This window comes from Pinus tabuliformis, chromosome 7 (genome assembly GCF_031772625.1).
Source record: "Pinus tabuliformis cultivar Carrire ecotype Pingquan chromosome 7, CPIR1, whole genome shotgun sequence".
In the NCBI taxonomy this organism is placed as follows: domain Eukaryota; kingdom Viridiplantae; phylum Streptophyta; class Pinopsida; order Pinales; family Pinaceae; genus Pinus; species Pinus tabuliformis.
The window spans coordinates 185,678,999-185,687,465 of NC_142293.1; positions in this window are offsets into that span (position 1 = coordinate 185,678,999).

The following is an 8,467-nucleotide window of genomic DNA, read 5'->3' on the forward strand; positions in this document are numbered from 1 at the left end:
ATGTCAAAATGGAAATATTTAAGAACAATTGGCACTATAGCCTAAGCGATGGCATGATGTTGAATACCTACTCAACTGAGAAAAGGAAAACAAGTCAATTCATATACATCAATTTCATTCTTTTTATCGGATTACAAATGCAAGACACCAAATTGATACTATTCCTCAAAGGATATTCCAATTCTAACATAGATTATGATATTTAGGAAGACCTGGCACCGTCATATAGAAAACACCAAATCCAACCTAAATGGAAAACTAAGTATACATAAACAAGGATCAAAACTAAGATTAGATAACTAGCTATAGAAGGATGTAAGAGTTTTTTCTTGTCAAATTGCTAGTTTGGAATTATATAGATAAGATAACAAGATATAAGCAGATTACTGGGCACAAGTGAACAATATAGGTCAAAGGAACTACATAGTACAGCGAGTCAAAACAGTGAGGATCATGCTACAACTATTCCTAAATACACTTCAAAAATTCAACCTTAAATGCACAAGGACAATAGAGATCACAATGCACAAAGACAACACAAGATTTTCCCTGGGAAAACCCACTTGGGAGAAAAGCCTACCAACCTTTTCCTTAAAGAAATTCTAAAGTTCAACAAGAGATACACCTAATTCTGCTAGTCAACTATGATGGTCAAACTGACCAACAATGCTATGGTTAAACCTGGTCAAAACAGACCTCTTGTCAAGTCAATCTTCTGCCCAACAAACTCGGCCTTCCTTGATCTGTCTAGGATGAAATTCGGCCTTCTAGAAACTCAACACATGCGCACAGAATATGCTGCCCAGAATTTCGGCCCAGTTGCGCATAAGTTCAACCTGTTGTCGAGAATATGCCCAGAAAGTCACATGTGCGAAGTAAGAGAGACAGAGATATGCTTGAGATGAACTCATCCTTCTTCGTCCTTCTTATCTTTCTTCCTCCTTCGCTTAGATTGCCAGAATATATCTTGTTCTATGAGAAGTCGAATGGTGCTTTGAGGAGGAGGTCGAGTTCCATATATATAGTGTTCTTCCTAGCTGAATGGGTGTCTTTCACTTTCTACCTGGGGCTGACTTGACAAGTTTGGAGCCAAAAATTCAAAAATCAAAATTTTCTCCTTTGAAACCGACATGAAGAACATGTCTTATATTAATCATTTCATGGGCTAATCAATAAAAATGACATGAAAAACATGTCTTGCGTTTCATTATATATTTCAAGAGTTCAAATATTAATTAAGAAAACTGACCATAGCTACAAAATTCAACGCTCCCTCTTAGCTAAGGAGGTATTCATAATGACTATCCATATGTTCTCTTGTTGACAAATTTCTCTAAGAAAAGGTTTTAACAATTTATCATCGGCATCATCTAATTACCATAATCCTGGTCAACAACTTTGACACATGGTAAATCTACAGCATCAACAAGTTACCATAATTTCGGTTGGTACCTCTGACCTATGGTGTATCTTCACAATAATCTTGGTTAGTACTCATGAGTCATGACACATGGTACATCACTAGCATCAACTACTCACCGTAATTTCGGTGTATCTGATACACGGTATACAAACTGTTACCCACCATTTTCTAGGTAATATCCCTAGGGGAAAAAAAATTCTCCAAAATGGTCCTCAATCGGCAGCCCCTTGCAGCCACCAGCTAGCTCATTGTGCCATTTCTCTGTCCCCTGAGCCAGCAATGTGGTCCCTCGCCCATCTCCCATGATTGTATGTTTGAAGGTCGGCCTCCGGAATCTAAAGGTATGCCTTGTCATTTAGAAATTGAGTATTGTAGTTTGCTTATCATGGACACTTCTGGGCATGGACTAATGTGGGGATTCAGTGGAAAGAATGGGCTAGGTCTGTGCTTTTGTCCCCTAGACCCCTTTTAGGTCTTAAAGTGGTGTCGGGAGATTGCCTGTGGGGTGAGGAAAATTTCTCTCCAGATTTTAGCTAGTATTTCTCAGTAGGATTGCAGTTTCGACATCCAGTTGTACTTAGATTATTTCATTGTTGCTTAATAATAAAACCCTCTGTTGTTGCACCAGTTTTCCCAAGTTGGGTTTTTCCGCAGACTTTTGTCCAAAAAAAACTGTGTTATTTTTATGTTTGTGTACTAGCATTTCTTCCAACATTTATTCTTCCGCAGTTTTATTTGTGTAGATTGCAATGTGAGCTATTTAGTGTTTTCTATAGCAAATAGTAAATAAATTGTTAAATTAAAATAACAATTAGGAGAATAATTTCAAGTTGTTGCAATAGGATTCTGGTTGTGGAATTTTCACACAACGAACTTTGGTTGATCACAAGGTCCAATTGGTTTCTTGCTTTTGTCCTTTAAAGTCTGCAATCTCTGACCTCCAAACCTTCACCCTTCCTCACTACAATGTTCTTCTTGGCAACAGTACTAGGGCTACTTTGAGCACCTACTTGTTGCCCTCAAACAACCACAAGATGCCCAACCAAACCTTCCAACTTAGACTACTCATCCATGAGCATTAAAACAACTTGAATACATCAATGCAACATATCATTTGACTCTTGTTGGGCTAGTATAAATTGTTGTAGAGATTGTTCATTGGTTAGAGTTACTAACATTCCTTGTTTAGCACTCTCATATGCCCAACTAGCCTTCTATCAGTTGTGGTGTCCCTTCTTTCTCAAATCTAGGCAGTCTACTTCACCATACAGGGGTCACGACCTCTTTAGGCTGCACTACAAGGGCTCAACCTCCCTGCAACTAGACAGAACCCCTGCAGCCCTATAGCAGAGATGTCTGCTACCCTAAACCATACCCAAAACAACCCAGATTTGTCCTTAACCAATGCGGTTGCCCTCTACTCCTACTCGACCCTATAAAAGACATAAACAGATCCAAACAAATCCTTCTTTCACCCTTGGCCTAGTCTCCTTAAGTTTTGATTGCCTCGGATTGGTTTATTACTATGAATGATCCACTTTGGATGTTGAGAAATGACCTCCACTTAACCTCTATTTATATGGCTTCTTTGGGTGCCAACGAATTGCACTTGGGACACACTTCAACCCAAGCTGACTTGTTCTCTTCTTGTGCAAACCCAACAGTCACATAATAAATCCATAACTCCATTTCTACTTGACATCTCTGTTGATTTGGGGTAGCATCGGATGTGCTCTAGCCACGAAAATTGGTGGAGAGGCTAAAGCACATGAGATCTCCAAGACCCAGAAATGGTTTGGGCGGAATCTAACCGGTTTGGAAGATATTAAAATAATTAATATTTTTAATGGAGTTCCTAAGTCTAAACATAGAAAAAAAATATTAATGTGAATTAATATAAAACTGGGTTAGAATAATCCAAAAGTCACGGATCAAGCCAAATCTAATATTAGCCGTTGATTAGAGATTTAATCTCGACCGTTGATTGACCAACGAGAAATGTATAAGAGGAGGCTTGAGGGTCAGTTGTAGTCACATTCTATGCAGGATCTAAGAGCCGAGAAAGAGAATTTATAGAGAGAGGCTAACTTAAAGAATTCTACTCCCTCTTATCATGGAATCCATTCAAATCCTTCCATCCTAACCAGTAGCATGAATTTTCTTTTTCTCCTGTATTTGATATTTTCCTTTAAGGACCATCTTTTCTTCTTCCAGCTTCTTTTAAGTCTCGAATATTATCTATGTGATTCTTGCTAGAGCATTATTGAAAACCTTTTACCAAGACTCCTTGCACTGTCCAGCACCAAGCATGACAAAAACTGCTCCAGACTATATGTTATTATGGTGTTCGAAACTGCTTCATCATCTTAACTTCTAAGGCACTTTGACTCCTTATCAGGTCTTTATGATTATTGATATATGGTATTGTATTGCTAACACATAAATAGACTGTGGAGTATTAGAAGCAGTGTGTAGATATTGATCATCTCTTTATAGCACTGAGCCTTACAATTGCTTGCCCAGAATAGAGGAGCTAACACTTCTTTAGCCCAAGTAGATTTATCCTAGTTTTGCTTAGCAACATTATCTCCAAACTATGACTTTACTGAGGTAGTATGCAACACTCAGCATATTGTGATGTCACCAGGATTGCATGCTGCAAAACCAAGATATATTGTAAGTATGAGAAACTGAATTGTGTGAGTTATTTGTATTGAGGAGGTTTTGTGATCTTGACACCACGAAGTGTGATTATAATGCCACCGATTTGAATTCTTCTTGAGGAGATCCGTGTTGATTTTGGGTAGCATCTGATGTGCTCTATCCATGAAATTTGGTGGAGAGGCTAAGGCACATGAAATCTCCAAGACCCAGAAATCGTTTGGAGAAATTCCACCTGGATGAATAATTATTAACATAATTAATATTTTTAATGAGTTCCTAAGTCTAAACTTAGGAAAATAAAAATATTAATGTGTATTAATAAAATATGGGTGAGAAAGTTCTAAGTGGCGAGAATCAAGCCAGTTCTAATCTTAGCCATTGATTAGGGACTTAATCTCGATCATTGAAGACTGAATAGGAAAAGTATAAGAGGAGGCTTGAGGGTCAGTTGGAGATACACCAAGTGATCAAAGAATTTGATTTTCTAGGCCGAGGTTTCCTGAGAAAATCGAGTTAGTGATCAAAGTTGCAGTGAAGGGTACTTCAGCGAGGGATTTTCATCCAAGGCTGAAGAATACATAGCAGAGAGGCAGCATAGTGTCGGGAGAGACAGCGTAGGCCCTAGAAGGGATGATGCAGAGGCCAAAGAGCTGACGCAGAGGACGCAGAAGCCATAGACGTTGTCGTTGGGTCTCAAAGGCAGCACTGGGTAGATTCTGTTGGGCAGATTGCAAGCAGATTAGCAGATTCTGAGCTGGGAGAAGGTGACGCAGCTCCTGGAGTGACATAGTTCCAGAGTAGTGCTTGGAGCAGCTTTCGTTGTCCAGCATAGGGAACAGCCAGAGTCTCTGTGGGGTTTGATCATCTGCTACTGATTTGCTGGAATATTTGTCTCCAAATAGAGGTACCACTGCCAAGGATATTCTCTGTTGGGTGAGTCATTTTTGGCACCCTAGTTGTATTCACGACATCTGCTTAATAATACAAACCCTCTATATGTTGCATCGGTTTTCCCGAATTAGCTTTTTCCGGGGACGATTGTCCAAAATAATGGTGTCCCTTGTGTTATTGTCTCAGTTTATTTCAGTGCATGATTTGTATATTTGTGAAGGCTGCAATAGTGTTTACTTCGATGTTTATGCAGTGAAATAACTTGTTAATGTAAAGAACAAGTAGGAGATTGTAAACCAATAATTGCTGTAAGGGTTTCTGATGTGTTAGATTCAGGAATTTTCACATGCTATCAAAGCATTGCAGATCATAGGCGACTAAAGACACCAGCCGAGAAATCTGAGAATTTGCAGCAGAGAAGTAGCTGTCCCAAGAGACAGCGTTGTTCCAGAGCTGAAGAGGCAAGAGGAGTGACGCAGTGCAGAGAATATGACATAGAGGCTCACGAAGTGCCTGCGTAAGCGCTCTGAGCCAGGAGAAGGGCCAGCGCAGAGGCAAAGGAGGGCAGATCAGGCTCACGCAGAGCCACGTCATCCTTTTGAGCCAGGAAGGATTGACGCAGTTGGTTGAGAGGAGCATATTCAGCCCACGCAGAGACTGTGCAAAGCCTGAAGGGCTCAGATTCTTCAAGTTGTCGGGCTAAGAGAGTTGTGCAGATTTTGATTTGAGGAGTTGGTGGGACGTTGTTTCTGTCTGTGAAGAACAATGTCTAAGGAGACTGAACCAAGGTAGAGGGAAGCACTACCTCGACAGATTTCTCGACAAGAAATCTAGATCCGAGTTGCAGCGTCAAAGGAGGATTGGAGAGGAGTGATTCGACAGTTCACCGGAGCATTTCCGAGAGGGAAATCAAGACTCAGAGGGAGTCTAGAGAAGGGGAGTAGAGATGGAAATGAATGGGTTGAGGGATCACGACAGATTGGACGGAGCATCCAATTTCGTCATTTGGATGGCCAGGATCTTGGCAATCCTAGACAAACATCGCATCAAGGACTATGCCTTGAAGGTTGTTGCTAAACCGGTTGACGTTGATCCATTGAAGAAATACAAGGAGGCCCAGGCTAAGGCCAAGTGCATGATCCTAGACAGGGTCAAAGATCATGTAGTACCACACATTGCTGAGAAGAACATAGCAAGGGAGATGTGGGAGACCCTGACCACCTTGTATCAAGGCTCTTTCGTGCAACGGAAGATGCTATTAGAAAATCAGTTGAGACAGTATCAGATGCAGAAAGGAGAGGAGATAGATCCCTTCCTTCTCAGGTTGCAAGGGATTCGCGACCAGCTTACTTCCGTGGGGTCTACACTGGATCCAAAGTTCATGGTCAGGACTACCCTGAATGCAGTCTTTGAGGAGTGGGAGATGTTTGTCCAAAGCATTTTGGGCAGAGCAACTCTCCCCAATTGAGAGGAGATGTGGGCAGCTCTTCAACAAGAAGAGCTCAGGAGATTGACCAAGGCGGGGAGTAGTGGTAAGGGAGTTCGAATCAAGAAGGAGGAGGAGGATGCATCTCTCGCATCAGTAGGACAGCAGGGGCTACAGAAGAGGAAGAAGAAAGACATCTCCAAGGTCAAGTGCTTCAACTGTGGGGAGCTAGGGCATTATGCCTCTCAGTGCCCCAGGAAGAAAGGCAAGGGAGAAGCTTCTAACTCAAAGGCTGCTCTAGCAAAGGCGGAGAACGATGTCGACACTAATGACGATTGTGCCATGAGTGCTCATGCATCTCTAGAGAAGAGGTGGGGAGACTTGGAGCTGCAGTCGAGAGGACTACAAAAGAGGGGGCAAGATCCTTGAGGTGCCCAAACTCTTAGATCACATACGGCTATGGGAGCCCTTAACGACAGTAGCATGGTGACAGGTGTTAGGTGGAGCAAGGTGTGATGGAGCGACAAGGCAGTGCTAGAGTGCAAAAGTATGTAGCAGCACAGTGGAGGTTGCAACAATGCAAGAGCCATAGAAGAGCTTGCAACAACGCAGTGGCAGTAGAGGGAGCACAGAATAGCAGCAGAGGTAGCTTCAGCATCACGAGGCTTCCAAACTAACCAGGATGTCAGTGATTGGGTGAAGTCAGTTACTTACTTTTCGGTAACTGAGTTGTAGTGCAGTAGTTAGTAGTGCCAGTGCTATGGGCAGCATGATGCAGCATTTTGAGAGGGAGCTGTAGTACAGATGTAGCAGTGGCAGTGGCAATGTCATGGGCAGCAATACAAGAAGCAGTAGTGCAGTGGATGTGGGGCAGCAGGCCAAGCATCAACACAGAGGACTGATGTGGAGGATCAGTGTGATGCTTCTATGGTGAAGCATTGCTAGAGCACATTCCTCGCTAAGAGGGAGTGTTGATTTTGGGTAGCATTAGATGTGCTCTAGCCATGAAATTTGGTGGAGAGGCTAAGGCACATGAGATCTCCAAGATCCAGAATCGTTTGGAGAAATACCACCCGGATGAAGAATTATTGAAATAATTAATATTTTTAATGAGTTCCTAAGTCTAAACTTAGGAAAATAAAAATATTAATGTCTACTAATAAAATATGGGTGAGAAAGTTCTAAGTGACGAGGATCAAGCCAGTTCTAATCTTAGTCATTGATTAGGGACTTAATCTCAGTCGTTGAAGACTCAACAGGAAAAGTATAAGAGGAGACTTGAGGGTCAGTTGGAGATACACCAAGCAATCAAAGAATTCGATTTTTTGGGGCGAGGTTTGTTGAGGAAATCGAGTTAGTGATCAAAGTTGCAGTGAGGGGCAATTCAGCAAGGGATTTTCATCTGAGGCTAAAGAATATATAGCAGAGAGGCAGCACAGTGCCAGGAGAGACAATGCAGGCCCTAGAAGGGCTCACGCAGAGGCTGAAGAGCTGACCCAGAGCACACAGATGGCTGACGCAGGTGACGCAGAAGCTGTAGAGGCTAACATTGGGCCTTAGAGGCAACGCTGGGGAGATTCTGTGGGGCAGACTAGGAGGAGATCAACAGATTCTGAGCCGGGAGAGGGTGACGCAGCTCCTGGAGGAGTGATGCAGTTCCAGAGTAGTGCTTGGAGCATCTTTCACTGTCCAGCATAGGGAACAGCCAGAGTCATTGTGGGGTTTGATTATTTGCTTGCTAATTTGCCAGAATATCTATCTCCAGATAGAGCTACTACTGCCGAGGATATTCTCTGTTGGGTGAGCCGTTTCTGGCACCCTAGTTGTATTAACGAAATCTGTTTCATAATACAAACCCTCTATATGCTGCATCGATTTTCCCGAATTGGGTTTTTTTCCCGAGACGATTGTCCAAAAATAACAGTGTCCCTTGTGTTATTGTCCCAGTTTATTTCAATGCATGATCTATATATTTTTGAAAGCTACGATAGTGTTTACTTCGATGTTTATGCAATTAAATAACTCGTTAATGTAAAGAACAAGTAGGAGATTGTAAACCAGTA